Source organism: Panthera pardus, unplaced genomic scaffold, assembly GCF_024362965.1.
Source record: "Panthera pardus isolate Hobbes unplaced genomic scaffold, ASM2436296v1 HiC_scaffold_11, whole genome shotgun sequence".
NCBI lineage: Eukaryota > Metazoa > Chordata > Mammalia > Carnivora > Felidae > Panthera > Panthera pardus.
Genome location: NW_026526666.1, coordinates 76,814,704 through 76,833,885, shown reverse-complemented (window position 1 = coordinate 76,833,885; position 19,182 = coordinate 76,814,704). Strand labels below are relative to the sequence as shown.

The following is a 19,182-nucleotide window of genomic DNA, read 5'->3' as shown; positions in this document are numbered from 1 at the left end:
CCACACTGGGTGTAGAGATGACTTAAAAATAAAATTAAAAATAAATAGAAATAAATAAACAAACCAAGAACTGGAAGTCAAGCCTCCTGACTACCAGGTCCTTCCTCTCTCTTCATGCCTCCCCCAGCCCACCCTCAAGCTCACGTCTGATCAAAAATACAATTGCGCTTCCATTGATTACCCACAATCCTCTTGAAAATATTCACCCAGAATCCCCTTGGGTTGCTCACCCAGATTCCTGGCTCCTCATCTGGGAAAGTAGAACTTTTGGGACAGCGATCAAAGGCATTTTAAGGGCAAAGGCGTGAAAATCCTGGTTGCTAAGGCAGCTTTTCCAAGCCCATCGGCCGAGAGTCTCCAGCTGTGAAAAGGAGCATAGAATTAAGACAGCTTTCAGTCCTCACCACCACCTCCAGCCCTGCGTTCCCCACATAATGGTCAATGGGAGATATTAGCATCTAAATTATTTTAAGGAGATGTAATAAGATTCACCCAGCAGGCCATTAATGACGAAAGAGATTATTACTGGAAAAAATCCAAGACTGACTTTGAGCAGAGTTGGTTCATCTAAATGACCCTTTCCCTGCACCTCAGATGATCCTGGTCCCCAGAGATTATACAGATTTGAAAAAGTAACTGCCAAGGAACACGCTCACGTTTATGCAAGAAGATCTTACAAAAGGAATCTCTAGAGAATTAGGGTCAGGAGTGCATAGCAGTGAGATAAATGGGATGTTCCCTGAATCGTAAGAATCCTCTGTGGCAGAATTTACAGGAAGCATCTCCAGTCTCCATATTTGGCAGGCGTCCAGCCAGAGTTGTCAAGTATTAGATTAATTTTAATTCAATGCAAAAAACCACATTAGTGTAGTGTTGCAATTGAGAGTTGAAACATACAAAAGCCAAGAGTCCTTGAAGTGAATCATTCCAAAGCCTGAGCATCATTTCAAGCGTCCATCAAAAAAAGCACATTCTTCAGAGCATTCCCCAGCTATCTGCCACCTTCAAATCGTACTACTTAGCCAGGTAAATGGGCCACTTGGCAGTGACCTGAGGATGGAGCTGGTGATAAGTGTTGCTCCGCAGGTCCTGGTCACAGGAGTTAAAGTTCAAACTCCTTGACACAGCATTCAAGACCTTCCGCGAGCTAGTTTCAAATGCCCTCCATAACCTCATCTTTCAGTACAACCTTCCATGGTTTGCAGGCTGCAGCCACGCCGGACCTTTGATGACCACCGGTAATCTTCCTGCCACATTTCACCTGCTCTGTTCACTCAGTCTGCTCCACTCAGAGCCCTGGGAGAGAGAAGCCCCACGCACCATCCACTGCAAGGTGGGGCTTACCTCCCAGCCTCTGCTTATTGTGGAGGAGGAAGGGAGCTCCTGACACAGAGGAGACAGGCCACTAGCTAACCATCAGCAAATCAGATTTCTCTTGAAAATTTGAACTAAGAGACACAAGTGACAGTTAGTAGGCAGACAGTCTTGAGCCCACAAACGGAGAAGACATTTTGAGGCAAGGTACAAGGATGAGCAAGCGAAGAGTCACCTCACAGAGAGAGCAACACAAGAACCACAGGATGGAGATGGAGAAAGCATGGGTCTGGCTTCCTGCCTCTCTTTCAAGACCCCTCCCCAGGCCTGCTGCTGTTGGGGCCTGTGAGATGTCCCATCTCCTGATGATTATTTCTCTCACAAACCATCCTGAGTGAGTGGCTTTCGTGGGATCCATGGATTCTCACTGGGAACACGAAAGAGCAGACCCCTCGATGTAGGTAATGCCAGTCATCCAACTCGTCACCCAGTGGATGCTTATATGGATGGCCCATATACCGCCCCCTGCAAACCTACATCCAGCAGTACCCCTCCAGCCTTTGCTGCTGAGATGGCCTCACCCCTGGCAGGAAGCCCTGTGGACGGTATATTAGAGTTCTCTGGAGAAACACAAAGTCAACCATTACAGGTGGTATCTATTTTTAAATGTCCCTGCTACATGCGACATAGGCTCCTGGTCACACCCCTCTGGCCTGTGGAAGTTCAGTGTGGTCACACCCACTCCTACCAGCCTTGCAGCTGTAAATTATGTTTTGTTTTTTTTGTTTTTTTTTTTTTAACGTTTATTTATTTTTGAGACAGAGAGAGACAGAGCATGAGCGGGGGAGGGTCAGAGAGAGAGGGAGACACAGAATCCGAAGCAGGCTCCAGGCTCTGAGCTGTCAGCACAGAGCCCGATGCGGGGCTCGAACCCACAGACCGTGAGATCATGACCTGAGCCAAAGTCGGACGCTCAACCGACCAAGCACCCAGGCGCCCCTGTAAATTATGTTTAAGCTCATGCTGATCACCACTGCACTGTGTCTCAAACTCCAGGGGCAATGTAAGGTCTTCTTTTTAGACTTAGGCTTAGGATAATCCCCACACACACACACACACACACATACATACACACACCCCACTCTATGGATGGGGTCACTGGGGGGAAATGCCATAGCACTCGAAAAACGTTTTCAGGAGAATGATTTCTTGATTGTCTTAGAGCATATGCCAAAACGGGGTACCATCTTGGCACCCTCTTATACTAGCTCTGGTGGTTGCTGTGTATTATGAGACCTCCACCAGTGGCCATGCCTCCGGGCCTTTGCTTATGCCCACCTTCAACCAAGAATGTCCTCTTTTCTCTTCTCTTTTCTCAACCCCCATGAAACCAGGTACCATGTGAAAGCAAAGCAAAAAAGGAGAAACCTGAGCTTGCATTCCTCACTCCCAAAGTCAAAGCCCTGCAGTTACCCAGGCCAGCCCCCTTAGATGACAATTTGGAGACCATCTGTTCTATCAGCATGCCACCTGTGGTCTCAGCCCCACCAACAAGCAGCTTACCAAAGTATTCCTACGTTGGCCTCTTCCCAAGAGGATTTCAAGAAGATGCGATTTTTCTCCATCACTTTCCAGTTCCAGTGATGCCCCTTATACAGCTGCCGTCTGTCCTGCTGCCCCCCCCCATAATCCAGTTCTGAGTGCCTGCTTGGGGAGGGCTGGCCTGACCCAGCTGGACCTTATGGTGCCCAGGGGAGCTCGGGGAAGCCTCACTCGAGACTCTGGAACACTGGAAGTAGGGATGAATTCAACAGAAGCCATGAGGAAAGCTGAGGTCCAGAGAACCAGGCAAGCTATGACTTCAAGAGAGGCTGGGGGAGGGTGGGCTGAGCCCAGGGGCCTGTCTGTTTCCTCAGTGCAGAAACAAGAGGGATGTCAAAGGTCACCAAATCCAAGCTTTGGGACTCTCTAAAGCCTCACTTGACTCCTCCAGTGACCAGAAAAGGAAGAAGGCACTCACATCTACTGAGACGCACAATATGCCAAGGACAGGACTAGGTGCCTTATACATGGTGTCCAAGCACGGGTCCCCACAGCCCTGTGGTGTGTTCATTCCATTGTCACTGTTAACCTCACAGGACAGAGTTCAAACTGTGGCCCGGAGGGATTAAATGAATTGCCCATGAACACTCAGCTGAAGCCAGGATTGGACTCCAAAGCCCACGCTCTTCTCCACTGCACCCTAAGATTTTTTTAAATTAAATATTTATTAAGCAACCACTGTGTGTTAAGCTTTGCATTGGACATCTCCACTTGTAGTCATCACATGCAATCTTCTTGGCCACCTGCAAGATTAGCATCATCAGTCTCATTTTACAGACGAGGAACCAAGGCCCGGAAAAACCAAGCACTTTGTCTAGGTAGTAACCCACACCCATTAACCAAGTCCAGCACTCCCTGCATGGTTCCCGAGCTGCTGGGAAGCAGTTCACTACCTCACAGTAGACCAGCCTCAACTGGAGAAGCTCTGACAGAAAACCACAGAAGTCTTGGGACAGAGATTATATGGCCCTCAGCCCATGCAGGTGGGTGTTAGATTCCAAGACTTAGAAGAATCTGATGGCACAGAGATATGCCCATTCTTATTTTTCTTAATGTTTATTTATTTTTGAGAGAGAGAGAGAGAGAGAGCGAGCAATCAGGACAGGGCAGATAGAGAGGAAGACAGATTCCAAGGCAGTCTTTGGGCTGTCAGCACAGAGCCCAATCAATGCAGGGCTCAAACTTCTGAACTGTGAGATCACAACTTGAGCTGAAGTCAGACACTTAACCAACTGAGCTACCCAGGCACCCTGAGATATGCCCATTCTTAAACCAGCATTCCAGACAGGAAGGAGTATGTGGTCACCACAAGCGATATGCAGCTGTTATGGGACAGGCGAAGGCCTGAGCAAGTCAGTTTCCTTACTCGGGTCCCATTTCTCTCATCTGTGTAAGAGTGCAGCGATCACAGGACGGCAAGTAGCCAACAAACATGCCCCATTCTTTCTTTCCACATCCAAGCCAGACATTGCTAATTGAGTACCACATCATCGCTCCAACACAGCCGTCCAATCTTTCTCAACACAGTGTTCCCAGCAATTGTTACAGACTATTTATTCGACTATGAAACCATTTGCCAGTCCTAGATACACTCTATATTTCCAAATGTAAATAGAAGCATACAACATACCCACCTTTCCGCCAGTGATGGCCTACCACATCCCTCTCACATGGAAGCGCTCTGACTCTGACCCTTCTGCCTCCCACATTCACTTAAAAGGATGACTGTAATTACATTGAGCCCACTCAAACAATCCACGATAATCCCCCCATCTCAGGATCCTTAATTTATTTATGTTTTATTTTTTAATGTTTATTTATTTTTGAGAGAGAGACAGAGCGTGAGCAAGGGAGGAGCAGAGAGAGAGAGAGAGACAGAATCTGAAGAGGCTCTAGGCTCCGAGCTGTCAGCACAGAGCCCAACGTGGGGCTCAGTCTCATGAACCATGAGATCATGAGCTGAAGCTGGAAGCTTAACTGACTGAGCCACCCAGGCGCCCCAGGATCCTTAATTTAGTCACATCTGTAATGTCCCTTCTGCCACATAAGACAATATTTTCACAGGTCCTGGGGGTTAAAACGTAGACATCTTTGGGGGCCACTAATTTGCCCATTACAGGTATCTCATGGGATCGTGTCTAAGGATTAGATAAAATCATTCATGTAAGCAGTTTAAGCCCAATGGCCAGCACTTGGTAAACCCTCAATAGATACTAACTATCGTTACTGCTATACTCCCAACCTCCAGCCTATACCTACTGCAAATAAGTGTTCATGAGATCATATTGCTGATACTGTCATTGGACCTCCTGGTGCTGTACCTTACCATCCCCCCACCGTGGCATTTGTCATGCTATATTGTACTTAGCTGGTTACATGCCTCTTCCCCCATCTCTTCAAGGAGAGCAACGCCAAGGAGGCAGCACTGGCCTCCCACAGGGCCTGCCATAAAGTGAGTTCCCAGAACACGTGCCAGGAAAGGCTGAGTAAGGGCTAGACCCCCTGGTGCTCAGGGGGTGGGCATAGTGTTGGGGGTGGAAACTGGGGCTCTGATTCTCAAGACAAAGGTGGGGGCCACCATCCAACCTTCACCGGCAGCCTGGGATTAGCCACCGTCAGTCCTCTGAGCTTGGCTGGGGAGGCTGAGTGGCATGACCCCTCCCTTTTCTGCTCCCCGCTAAGATATCAGTCTTCCGGAGGAAATGTTCAACACAAACAATTAACCTGCATGCGCAGGAGCCGTGCTTGGAGCAGAACAGGAGCTTGGTCTGCGTTTGTTTCTTTGTCCAAATGCACGACTGGGTTGTCAGCCACTGGCCTGGAAAATTTCTGTTTAGCAACATCATTCTCTTCTGTTGAGAGAAACAGCCTGGGGCAGAGACCTGACATACCTTTGCTCCCTGAGCTCCACTTGATGGGTCTTCATGCAACCCAAGAGCAAGGGTTGAAATTAGGAACCAGGAATATTTTAACTCTTTCCTTTTGCAATGATAGGGGTGTGGGGCAAACTAATGTATTGAGTGGTTACGTGGTGGGTATTGTTGGGCTCCATCTAATCGTGCCATGAAGGTGGCCAGGTCCATCAGTGCCCCCTTTCCTCGGGGAGCTTTGTTTGACCAGAAGAGGTCCAAAAGAGGGCAGAAATTTACCTGCAAAACAATCCCCTTCCTGGCTTTTGTTACTTAAACCCTAAATTCTGTTTGGGGCAGAGGGATGGGGGTTGTAGTGCATTTTTTTTGTTTTTTGTTTTTTTAGAAAGAAAGCGCAAGCTGGGGAGGGGGCAGAGGCAGAAAGGGAGTGAATCTTAAGCAGGCTCAACACTCACAGCAGAGCTCAATCCCATGACCCTGGGATCATGACCTGAGCTCAAATCAAGAGTCAGACACTCAACCAACTGAGCCACCCAGGTGCCCCTAAATCCTGAATCCTTTGAGGAAAAGAGACTATAACTATCTCCCTGTCCACATTATCCAGCTTCCTCTCTTTCCAGTCGCCCTACCCAAGGTACATGTGCACGCACAGGCACACACACAGACATGCATGTACATGTGTGCATACGTGTGTGCACAGCCACACGTGCATGCACATAGGTGTGCACACACACTAGTCCACGTGTGTGTATATGCATATGTGTGCATATGCGTGTTCGAGTGGGTGTGCCTCTATGAACACATAACCCGGCGTGCATGGGCACACATACCCACACATACACACGTGCACGTGCCCACTACACTCTAGTCATATTGAGTTCCTGAACTCATCATGCTTCCTTCTCTCACACCTCACACTGCCCAAACCGCTGGGCCTTTGTACCTGTTGCATCCTCTTTATGGAGCATACTTTACCCTTCACCCCTTGGTCCCCATCTCTCTCTCTCTCTCTCTCTCTTCCCCCTCTCCCCCTCTGTCTCCTGCCAGATCTACACTTGACATCTCAGTACTCAGTGCTATAAAGGCCTGTTTACTCATTTACTCATTCTGCCTGAGCAACAAAATACACAAGTCCATTTTGCTCACCTATGTGTTCCTAGTACCTAGCATGGGCCTGTTGTGACCATCTGTGAAATGAAAGGGTGAGTGGATGCATGGATGGATGGATGGATGGATGGATGGATGGATGGATGGATGGATGAATACGAATAAAAGCAAATCACTAGTGGGGCGCCTGGGTGGCTTAGTCGGTTGAGCGTCCGACTTCAGCTCAGGTCACGATCTCACGGTCTGTGAGTTCGAGCCCCGCATCGGGCTCTGGGCTGATGGCTCAGAGCCTGGAGCCTGCTTCGGATTCTGTGTCTCCCTCTCTCTCTGCCCCTCCCCCGTTCATGCTCTGTCTCTCTCTGTCTCAAAAATAAATAAACGTTAAAAAAAAAAAGAAAACAAAAAAAAGAAAAGAAAAAAAGCAAATCACTAGCTCATACCCAGGGTTACCCCAGGGAAATTATTTGAACCACAGTCCCCTCTAAAACCCCCAAGATTTTTGTCTATGCCCCCCAGATGGCTATGATTTTTCCCTATGCACTGCCTTGGGACTCTTGGGGCAGATTCAGGATAAGGAATTAGGGGTTACCTCATAGTTTAACTATGATCTAGAAATGCCTTCAAGATCTCCAAATAATTAACATGCCATCAGGCTGGCCTGGTCCTCTCATGGACACTTCGAAGCACAGTGACTCGAAGTGAAAGCCCATTGCTGATAGCATATCAGGGAAATCTCCATGAGATACAGTGCCTTGTCCCAGTCCAAACTGATGGTCATGCCAAGCTGAGAGATAACAGGATGAGGGCTCCCAGGAGGAGCTGGTGGCTGAGGACAGGGATGAAAAATAGCTGCTTCCAGCTGGTTTTGGTTTGTTCTGAGATAGAACAAATGAGGTTTCCGTCCTTGGAAAAGCACCGTTCAGAGTGTTCTCTGAAGAGAGACCGGGAAGGGCAGGCATAACCTGAATCACTTGTAAAACTTACACCACTGTCCCCCTCCCACCCCCCCCCCCCGACAATGCCACCTCCCTGCCTTCCCTGCACCAACTCCCACCCTGTGCATCTGACACCTGAGCAAACTCAGAACACCAGCCTCCTTAAGGCTTCGTTTTCTTCTCCACCCTTCCATCCCCAAGCGTGCTCCTCTTCCTGGGTCCCCGCTGGTGAATGACGCCACCACCCACCCCTCACAGGTCACAGACCTCAGCCTGCCCCAGTCTCTCCCCCTCCCCCACCCCACTGCTCCCCCACCCCAGAAGCAACAAGTCCTGTCCCTTCCCGTGATAACTCCCTGCGTGCTTCTCACTCTCCACCCCGTGCCCACCCTGGGGCAGCCTCATCATTCCCATCTGAACTATTGGGAAAGCATCTCGTAGGTGCTTCCATTTTTGTTTTTATTTATTTTTATTTATTTTTTAATATATGAAATTTATCGTCAAACTGGTTTCCATACAACACCCAGTGCTCATCCCAAAAGATGGCCTCTTCAATACCCATTGCCCACCCTTCCCTCCCTCCCACCCCCCATCAACCCTCAGTTTGTTCTCAGTTGGTGCTTCCATTTTTAGCCTCTTCCCAACTCAATTCACCTACCGCGAAGTCAGCTTTCCCATACACACTCACTCCCTCGGGCAAAGCATCTCTCGAGCACCTACTATGCACCGCACACCTTGTTCGGTGACGAGAATATCAAAGCAAACAAGACACAGAGCTGCGTCTACTGCTCTCCTGGTGATGGCTCTCCACCGCCTCACCGTGGAGCCCACGCTCCTCGGAACCCAGGCCAGAACTCCCATGATGAGGCCACAGGGTGACCTCTTTGGCCACAGCTCCCTCCAAGAACCCAAAGGCTCAGCCATCACAAGACAACTCACTGGCCCCCACGCCAAGCACTGTCCTGCCCCCCGTGCCTTTCTTCCTCCCATTTCTGTCTTGCTTTTCCCCTTCTGAAAATCCTTCCCGTTCTCCAATGAGAAATGGCTCAAATGACATTTCTTCCGTGGACTTGCCATAATTCCCCAGGTTGGAACTAATCACCCAATTCTCTTCGCTTCCAAAGCAGAGCTCTAATACCAGCATTGTAACATTTATTTCGTCCAGGTTTATGGTTTAGGTAATGAGGTGGGGAAATTATTATCTAGCGGCTGACGCCAGAATTTCTCTTAGGGAGGAAAATGTTGTCCTTTGGGAAAATACCTTGAACTCTAGCCCCCCAGGTCCCTCCCTTGGGGTTCACAGATTCAGGAGGGAGGAGTGAAGAGTTCTTACCTGTGTTCCGGGGGGGCGGGCAGGGGAGGGAGGGTCCTCCTGTTCACTGCTTCCCCCCGGGGTCCTCTCTGAGGAGGGGGCACAGAGCAGAGACATGAATGGAATGAAAGAATTCTGGGGGAAGGGCACTGCAGGTGGATGGAACATGGAGTAAGGTGCTGGGTGAAGCAGCATGATGCGTGCTGGGAACAAGAACCTGTCACCAGCATGTCATTGCCTTGGGGGCATGAGAACCTGCTTAGGGCCACCTGTAGATCCTGTCTCCAGGAGATACACATGAGCACAGGTGTGCGTGGCAAATATTGCTCTGAATTCCAGGGGGTTCACAGACCTTCTGAAACTAGTCATAAAAATCGAGCAGGGAGGAAGCGAGTGAGTACGTGGACCCCAGGTTAAGAATGGCTGTGCCGAATCACAAAGGCGAGGCAGGAGATGAAGGATGAGACCGTGAGGGGAAGCAAGAATGGGGCAAAAGAGGAAAAACTGAAGAGGCACCTAAAAGACGGATTGTATTCAATTCCTACAGCAGCTCTAATAACTGACCACACATTCTTGATGGCTTAACACAACACGAATTCATTCCCTCAGAGCTCTGGGGGCCAGAAGTCTGAAGTCAGTTCCACGAGGCTAAGGGCAAGATGTAAGTAGGGCTGGTTCCTTCTGGAGGCTCTATGGAAGAATCCATTTCTTTGCCTTTTCTAGAAGCTTCCCTGAGGAAAGCTGAGGCATAGGGGCCTTCACTGGTCTCCCTGAAGATCCCTCTTTGGCCTCACTGGACAGTCATATTCTCACCCACTTCCCGGATCCCATGGTGTTTCTGTATCAACCACCTGCCCAACCTGCCAGGTCCCCCAGGGCTCCAATCACACTGACAAGGCCCCTCCCACTGTGGGCAGCCACCAACAGACAGTCCTTCCAGGTCCAGGACCAACTAGGTCTACTCTGACCCCAGCCTCCAGTCTCAGCCCCAGCCCCACCTCTGCCCGGCTGAGGCGGCAAATGTCTGTCCCGCCTGACCTGGCTCCCTCCAGAATTCTAAGACAGAAAGGAAAAATGGGGAGGAGGAAAAAGACACAATCTCTTTTTACCCTTCGTTCTTCTCAATTGTTTGGAAGTTAGACTTTTGTCATAAATCTTTGTAACTACTGAGAGGGTAGTGGTTAAGAACCCAGGTGCTGATGTAAGACATCTGGGTTCAGATCTGACTCTACTCACAAGCCAGGTGACTCTGGGTGAACTGTTTTACCTCTCTGTAGCTCAGTTTTCTTATCTCTATAAATAGGAGAATACCAACAAAAATATACCAAGTGCTTCTCACAGTGCCTGTTACACCAGTGCAATAGTTAAAAGATGTAGTCAATCTGGTTTTCAATCCCAACTCCATTACCTATTAGCTATGCAGTTTTAGGCAAATCGCTTAACATCTCTGTGCCTCAATTTCCTCATCTAGCAGTGGGGCTGATGTTCACTATTGTATCTACCTCATAGAGTTATGAGGAGGGGTGCCTGGGTGGCTCAGTCAATTAAGTGTCCAACTCTTAATCTCAGCTCAGGTCATGATCTCACTGTTGGTAAATTCAAGCCCTGTATCAGGCTCTCTTGCTTGGGATTCTTTCCCTCTTTTTCTGGTCCTACCTCTCTCTCTCTCTCTCTCTCTCTCTCTCCCTCTCTCTCTCCCTCTCTCTCTCAAAAAAAAAAAAAAAAGAAAAGAAAAGAAAAAACCTTTAAAAAAAAAGAGTTATTATGAGGAATAGATGAGTTAGTGTAACTAAATCACTTAGACCAGTGCCTGGAACAGAGTAAGCACTGTGTAAATATTACCAGTTATTATTACTTAATAAGTGAATATTAGCTATTAGTATAAATATACATTGTGTGGTTATTTAACATAAATAAGATCATACTGTCAATACATTCTGCAACCCGTGTTTTTGGTTTGTTTATTTTTAGAGAGAGGGAGTGCAAACAGGACAAGGGGCAGAGGGAGAGAGAGAAAAAAAATCTTAAGCAGGCTCCAGGTTAAGCAAAGAGCCTGACACAGAGCTCAATCCTACAACCCTGAGATGCTGACCTGAGCCAAAATGAAGAGTTAGACGCTCAACTGACTTAGCCACCCAGGCACCCTTGCAACCTGTGTGATTTACTTAACAATGTGTCTTGCATTTCTTGGATGCATTTTCACATCAATATTTAAAGATGTATCTTACTCTTTTTTAAACCACTGTAGCACTGGCTACTGACCATAAGAGGGAAGTACCCAACTTGTTTAACTATACCTCTGTTTGGTGAGTACTTAGGTTGTTCCAAAGTTTTTGCTTTTATGAACCATGTTGCAGTGACCATCTTTGCTCTCTGATTATTCCCTAAGTATTGCTCTGGGAAAGATAAGTACAGGTGGCATGGGCAAGTTGCAGGGTGTGCATTTTTATTTTATTTTAATTCTTCTTTGCATTTCCACCTTTTTTATTGCGGTATATGTAATTGGCATATAACATTAGTTTCAGGTGTACGACATAATGACTGAATATTTGGATACGCTGTGAAATGGTAACCACACTAAGTCTACTTTCCTCCTGACATCATATAAAGTTACATAATATGCAATCCAATATTGTTAACTAAAGTCACCAGGCGGTACAGCACCTCCCCATGCCTTATTTCTTTTATAACTGGAAATTTGTACCTCTTGGTCCCCTTCTCCTATTTTGCTTACACCTTCCCATCCCCCTACCCCACCCCCAGCAATCACCAATCTATTCTCTGCATCTATGAGTTTGGTTTGGCTTTTTTTGTTTGTTCATTGGTTTTGTTTTTTAGATTCCACATAAAGTGAAATAATACAGTATTTGTCTTTCTCTGTCTGACTTATTTCACCTAGTATAATAATACCCTCAAGGTCCGTCCATGTTGTCACAAATGATAAGATTTCATTCTTTTATATGGCTAAGTAATTTTAAGTGTGTGTGTGTGTGTGTGTGTGTGTGTGTGTGTGTACATTCTAAAACTCTACATTTTTTAGATGGGTCAGTCAGTTGAGTGTCTGACTCTTGATTTTGGCTCAGGTCATGATCTCACAGTTCATGAAATCCGAGCCCTGCATTGGGTTCTGCACTGACAGTGCAGAGCCTGCTTAGGATTCTCTCTCTCCCTCTCTCTCTCTGCCCCTCCCGTGCTTGCGTGCATGTGTCTGTGCACTCTCTCTCTCAAAACAGATAAACATTTAAATAATAATAATAATAATAAAATAAAACTCTACATTTTTATTCCCACTCTCCCACATTTGTTTTTGATGTCACATTTTACATCTTTTTATTCTGTGTATACCCTTTAATTGCTGTATTTACAGTTATTTTTTAAAATTTTTTAATTTTTTTTTTTTTTTTTTTTTTTTTTTTTTTTTTTTTTTTTTTAGAGAGGGAGAGACAGAGTGCGAGCCAGGGAAGGAGGAGAGAGAGAAGGAGACACAGAATCTGAAGCAAGATCCAGCCTCCAGGTTCTGAGTTGTCAGCACAGAGCTCGACATGGGGCTCAAACCCATGAACTGCAAGCTCATGACCTGAGCTGAAGCTGGACACTTGACTGAGCCACCCAGGCACCCCTGTAGCTATAGTTATTTTTATTACTTTTGTATGCTAGCTTTATAAGTGATTAGTCCACTACCTTTACCATATATTTTACCTTTGCCAGTGAGATTTTTACTTTCATATATATATTTTTTGTTACTACTTACTGCCCTTTCTTTTCAGCTTAAAGAAGTCCCTTTAACATTTCCTATAAGGCTGCTTTAGTGATGATATGCTCCTTGGGTCTTTGTTTATCTGGAAAACTTTTTTCTCTCCTTCAATTCTGAATGATGACCTTGCTGGGTAGAGTATTCTTGATTGTAAGTCTTGCTTTCAGCACTTCAAATACATCATGTCACTCCCTTCTGGCCTACAAAGTTTCTGCTAAAAAGTCTGCTGATTATTTTATTGGGTTCCCTTGTATGTTATAAGTTGTTTTTCTCTTTTTGCTTTTAAGATGCTTTAACTTTGACATTTTAATGATGTGTCTTAGTATGATTCTCTTTGGGTTCATTTTATTTGGAACTCTGGGCTTCCTGGATCTGGATGTCTTGTTTTCTTCCCCAGGTTAAGGAAGTTTGCAGACATCATTTCTTCAAATAAGTGTCCTGTCTCTTTCTGTCTCTTCTCCTTCTGGGCCCCTATTATGCAAATGTGGTTCATTTGATGTTGTTTATATGTCCCTTAAGCTATCTTCACTTTCCTTAATTCTTTTTTTCTTTTTATTGCTCCGTTTTGGGTGAGTTCCACTGCCCTGCCTTCCAGGTCACTGATCCCATATTCTGTTTCATCTAGTCTGCTGTTGCATCCCACCAGTGTTATTTTTCATTTCAGTTATTGTATTCCTCAGCTCTGAGATTTATGTTTCCTACTTTCTTCTATTTTCCGTCTCTTTGTTGAAGTTCTCTCTGTGTTCATTCTCCCAAGATCAATGAGCGTCTCTATGACCATTACTCTGAACTCTTTACCATGTAAATTACTTATCTCCATTTCATTAAGGTTTTTTTCTGGAGTTTCATCTTATTCTTTCATTTGGAACATCTTCCTGTTTCCTCATTTTGCTTGACTCTCTGTGTCTCTTTCTATGCATTAGGTGAAATGGCTGTCTCTCCCAGTCTTGAAGGAGTGATCACAGGAAAACTGGGAATGTGTTTCAGTCTGCTGTCTGTTCAGTGCCCTGTGGTGCTCCCTTGCCCAAAACTGTCTATCCAATTGCTTCAGTCCCATGGGGCCCAGAAATGCAAGCCCCCTTGGCCATCAGAGCCAAGCATTCAAGGGACATCCCCTGTGTGGACGGCATGCACTTGTCAGCAGTAGTGGGGCCACATCTGCCCACCAGGTTGGTGGAGCAGCCTCACACGGGGGTGTACTGGGTCAGGGTGAGCCAACCCACCAGCTTTAGAAGGGTGGGACCACAGGACAGAACTGGGCCAGGGGAAATGGCACTAGCAAGATAAAGGTAGAGTGCAAAAATGGTGTCCACTAGCAAAGTAGAAGAGAGAGTGCAAAAATGGAACCCACCAGAGCCTCCTTCCCCAGAGAGAGTTCCAACAGACCCCTGGCCCTCTGGCAGATACTTCAAGCTTAGCCAATGAGTCTCCTTCACATATGGTCTAGGCATTTTCCAACCTGCTACTTTTGTACGGGGTTCCAGGACAAGTGGGTCTGTGTCTGAGTCCTTCAGGAGCAGAGTCTCAGTTTCCTACAACCTCTTGGGTCTCCTGGATATAAGTCTCACTGGTTTTCAAAGCCGGATGTTCAGAAAACTTCTCTCTCCAGGGTAGGTCCAAAGGGTTGGGGTGCCTAGTGTGGGGGTCAAATCCTCTTCTCAGGGATATGCACCATATTTGTGGGATCCCTTGTGCTTATGGGTCACTGCACTGGGAGTGGGGTCTTTAGCAAGACCATATCTCTGTCTTTTCTATCCATCTCAGTGTGGCCTTTTTATCCTTTGCTGTGGAGGAGCTACGCAGCTAGCTTTCAGGTCTTTTTCAGAGACAACTGTTCTAGACATAGCTATGGATTTGGTGTGTCCACGGCAGGAGGTGAGTTCAGGGTCTTCCCCCATCTCCAACTTCAGGATGTGTTGATTTTCAGCGGACAGAGGTGGAGGAAGAACACTCAAACCAAACAAGTCTCCAAAGAAACTAGATCCTTCTTCAACTGGCTGGCTGTAAGGGAAGGAAGACCTCTGGATTAGATCCTTCTTATGCCTTTTGGGATATTTTGTCTCCTCCAGATGCTCCCTAGGGAGCCAGGAAGAGCTGCTCCCCGTTGCACCATGCTCGCCATGCATTTCGATTTTTGATGGAGGCTGCTAAGTGGTTCTCCAAAGAGGCTCAACCCGCTCGTATTACCCCCACAGTACATGAGAGCACTCATTTCCTCAACCCTTCCCAACACTAGATATTTTACCTATTTTTGTAAATTTCTATCCGTCTTGAGGGGGTAAGAGAAAGTTCATTTTACTGAGCCCTTTCTCATGAGGTTGAGCATCTTTTCATGTGGTTATAGCCATTTGTATTTCTCTTCTGTGATCTGCCTGTTTACAGCTTTAATCTGATTTTCTGTTGGGTTATTTGTCTTTTTATTGATTTTCAGGACTTTGTGATTGATTAGATGTGGGGAATGGGGAATTAAAAAGTCACACCTGGTCTTCAAGTTTGGGCAAACATGGAGACCATGGGGCCATTCGCTGGCGGGGAAGCACTGAGGGGACAGTGTCCAGGTGGGGCTATTGGTATATGGCTGGATAGAGACTGGGGCTGCACCCTCTGGGCTGCTGCCATATCCATCCCCCCCTTACACACATGGGGCTTCGCCCTAAGTGGGACCCTTGGCTTGGAGGGCTCCGGACCATCATTCACAAATAATCAATAGCAACTGAGTGCCCACCATGTGTCAGACACTCTCCTAGGCAGTTGGGAACATGGCAGTGAACAGACAAGAATCCGGCTCTGGGTGAGTCTATATTTTAATTTGAGGCAGATAACCAAAGTAAACTATAAATAAGATAATTTCTGATAATGATAGGTGCCATAAGGTGACAAAACAGTAATATGATAGAAAGTACAGATGGGGAGCACCTTTGGTTGGGTGGTCAGAGGAAGACTTTCTGAGGAGGCAACATTTGATTCTAGATCTGCATGATGAAAAGGGGCCCTGCCAAGATTTGGAGTAAGAGCATTCCAGAGACAATGGCAGGAGTCAAGGACTGAGCCAGGCCGAGGCTGCATATTACAGGTATGGAAAGAAGACTGGCACGGTTGGAGAGCAACGAATAGGAGGGTGGGTGGGGAAAGGCAGTGTGAAAAGAAGTCGGAGAAATGGAGAAGGGCCAGATCAGGAAGAGATCCTTGAAGCCATGGCCAAAAGCTTGGAGTTTATGAGACAGTCCTGATATGATCAATGCCTTAGAGTGCACTTCATAGAGAACGGATTATAGGGGAGCATGAAGAGACCAAGAAATCCAGGTTAGAAGCTACTGAGGTGGTCCAATGAGAGATAGTAGTTGTTTGGATGTGAGTAGTAACAATGGGGATGATGGGGCGCCTGGGTGGCTCAGTCAGTTGGGCATCTGGCTCGATTTCAGTTCAGGTCGTGATCTCATGGTTTGTGAGATAGAGCCCCACACTGGGCTCTGTGCTGACAGTGAGGAGCCTGCTTGGGATTCTCTCTCTCCCTCTCTCTCTGCCCCTACCCTTCTTGTTACCGCACCCCCCTTCTCAAAATAAATAAACTTTAAAAAACAAACAAAACAATGGGGATGACAAGAAGTGGAAAATACACAGCTATCTTTTGGGTAGAGCCTACAGAACCTACCAATGGACAGATGTAGTAAGCAAGAGCAAGCAAGGAATCAGAGGTGACTCCTCATGTTCTGGTCTGAGAAATTAAGCAAATGGTGGAATTAGATGGGGAAGATGGTGGGGGTGGGCATGAATGATTTGGGCAAGAGCAAGAGAATCAAATGTTTTAGTTCAGATATGTTAAGTCCAAGGTGGTTATCAGATATCCTAGGGACGCTGGGCCTCAGGGAAGAGCCCAGAGCTAAAGGTACAAATCTGGAGCTTTCTGCAAACAAATGGAATACTGCATATTTATTGCTTTGTGGCTTGAAATCCAACTATCCACCTTCTTCCCAAAAAGTACCCAGATCTCCTTTTTAATAATAGAGTCCTCCTATCAACTCGGCAGGAGGCTAATTCCCAATCCACTGCAGCCCTGACCTGAGGACTGAGCTGGGGAAGAGAGGGTCGGGTCATTGAAAACCTTGGCATCTTCACCCACTTCCCAAGGCAGGCATATGATTTTAAGTTCGGCCTATCAGACCCTCATTCCTGATTCTTTAAAGCTCAAGCAAGTGTCTCAACGAAGGAAGGCACATTCCCAGATCAAAGTCATGGTGGTGGCTAGTGTGTGTGAGGCTGAGACTCTCACCAAGGCCTGACCTTCACTACAGTTCCTACTACAAAGTCCCACCTCTTTTCCCAGCCTGGTCTCCCAGATCCCATGTAGGCTCCAATGGCCTTTCAGTAGATGTACTTTTTGCTCACAGCAGCCACAGTTCCTTTCTGTTGCTCACAATCAGAAGCCCTGACTAATATATATAATATTTATAAGGTCATGTGGCTAGGGGTGCCTGGGTGGCTTGCTCAGTTAAGTGTCCAACTTCATCTCAGGTCATGATCTCATGGCTCGTGGGTTCGAGCCCCGCGTCGGGCTCTGTGCTGACAACTCAGAGCCTGGAACCTGCTTCAGATTCTGTGTCTCCCTCTGTCTCTGCTCCCCCCCCACCCCACACTCATGCTCTGTCTCTCTCTGTCTCCCAAAAATAAACATAAAATTTTTTTTAAAAAGAGAGAGACACCAAAAGCTTTCTCCCTCTCTCTCTCCATGTACACATACTGACAAAGGGCCGTGTGAAGACACAGCAAGAAGGTGGCCATCTACAACCCAGGGAGAGAGCCCTAGCCAGACATCGACCCTGCTGGCACCGTGATGGTGGACTCTCCAGTCCCCAAAACAGTGAGAACTGTTGTGACAACTTCCTGTTGTTTAAGCCACTCGGTCTCTGGTGTTTTGTTATGAGAGCCCCAGCTAAGACAGAGACCAAAAGCTCCAGGGCACCAACACCTCCCAGTGGGGAAGGTATTACTGATCTCTTTAGTAGTTAACCCAGCCTGGAGCTTTTTCTCCCAAGAGCTGGGATGGCTCTCCTGGAGAAGGACCAAGATAAGGCCTCCTAAGTGGGGATCCTGGTGTGGCAGAAGATAGGATATTTCTTTTAAGAGCAGAACTGGGGTGGAAGATGAGAATAGTCATAAGGATTTGTTGTCACCAGTGTTGTCACCAGTGACTTAGCCCCGGGAGGTGATCTGTCACAGTGTAGAGAAAAAAAGCAATATTGCAGTGATGAAAAGGTTTAAAAAAAAAAAAAAAAAAAAAAAGCAAGGGGAGAAGGATATAGCCAGAAGGGAAGAGGAGCTCGTGAGATCCCAAACAGAGAAAATTTCCCCGTGGCCATTCCTAGGGCAGAAGCTATATGGGAGTCAGATACCCATAACGTGAAACCACTTAGAGCACCCCGGGGCTGGACCAGCACCGATGACATTAGTCCCTGAAAATGCTCACCACCACCTCCCTCACCCCAAGTCCTTGCTCCTGCACCTGAGCCTCCTTCCTCACCACCCTAGGAGCAAGGACATTGGCTACAGCAGGGGGGTGAGAGAGCAGGGAAGGGGAGTAGAGATCCAGGGGGTGGGACCAGAGTCTGTGTGGTCTGGGATAGGGCCCATCCTAGGGGAGCACCCTGGGGCTGGAGGCTGGACAGATGGGCAGCAGGGAGGGGACATGAATAAGGAAGAGACGTTCTCACCTAGAGAGTATCTGTAAGTCGGATGTGTAACATCTGAAGTTTTCCAACTGTAGTTTTCAACTTTACTGTGGATCCAAATCACCCAAAATGCAGATTCCCTGGAATCTGTATTTTTCATAAGTCCCCCTCCCCACTGCCCAGCAGTTGAGACATCCCAACCTCAGCCAAAGTCTTCCAAAGGGGCATGTTTATCATATGTTCTGCCTTCAGCAGGAGTTGCCAAGTTGGAAAGCATCGTTTTCAACTGTCCCTTATGTTAAGAAGGAGGAGGAGGAGAAAGAGGAGGAAAGGAGAAGGGGAGAGGAGAGGAGAGGAGAGGAGAGGAGAGGAGAGGAGAGGAGAGGAGAGGAGAGGAGAAAGGAATGAAAATTAAAAACTTCAAAAATTTTTTCAAGTCAGACTGCAGCTCCAGTGACTCTAACCTCTAACCCCCAAAAAAGCATCACAGCAGCTTTCAAGTGTCAATCCAAGTGCTGAGCCCCCTGAATTATCTAACCTTCAGCTTTAAAGAACCAGAGCAAAAAGGTCAGAAGGAAAACTACAGTACGTGGCAGGAAGTTTTTCTGCTTTGGATACTTGA

The 19,182-nt window shown here is 47.0% G+C and overlaps 1 long non-coding RNA gene across 2 annotated transcripts in view; it reads right to left on the bottom strand.

Moving 5' to 3' along the window:
• Positions 1 to 235: 235 nt before the first annotated feature.
• Positions 236 to 19,182, bottom strand: part of LOC109255509 (uncharacterized) — a 42,806-nt gene continuing 23,859 nt past the window's right edge. The window contains exon 3 of one of the 2 annotated variants that reach the window (XR_002075264.2): positions 236 to 361. This is a non-coding gene — a long non-coding RNA (uncharacterized LOC109255509). Of the gene's footprint in view, positions 362 to 14,572; positions 14,896 to 19,182 lie in introns of those variants that run through there. The other variant, XR_002075265.2, reaches the window with a different exon arrangement.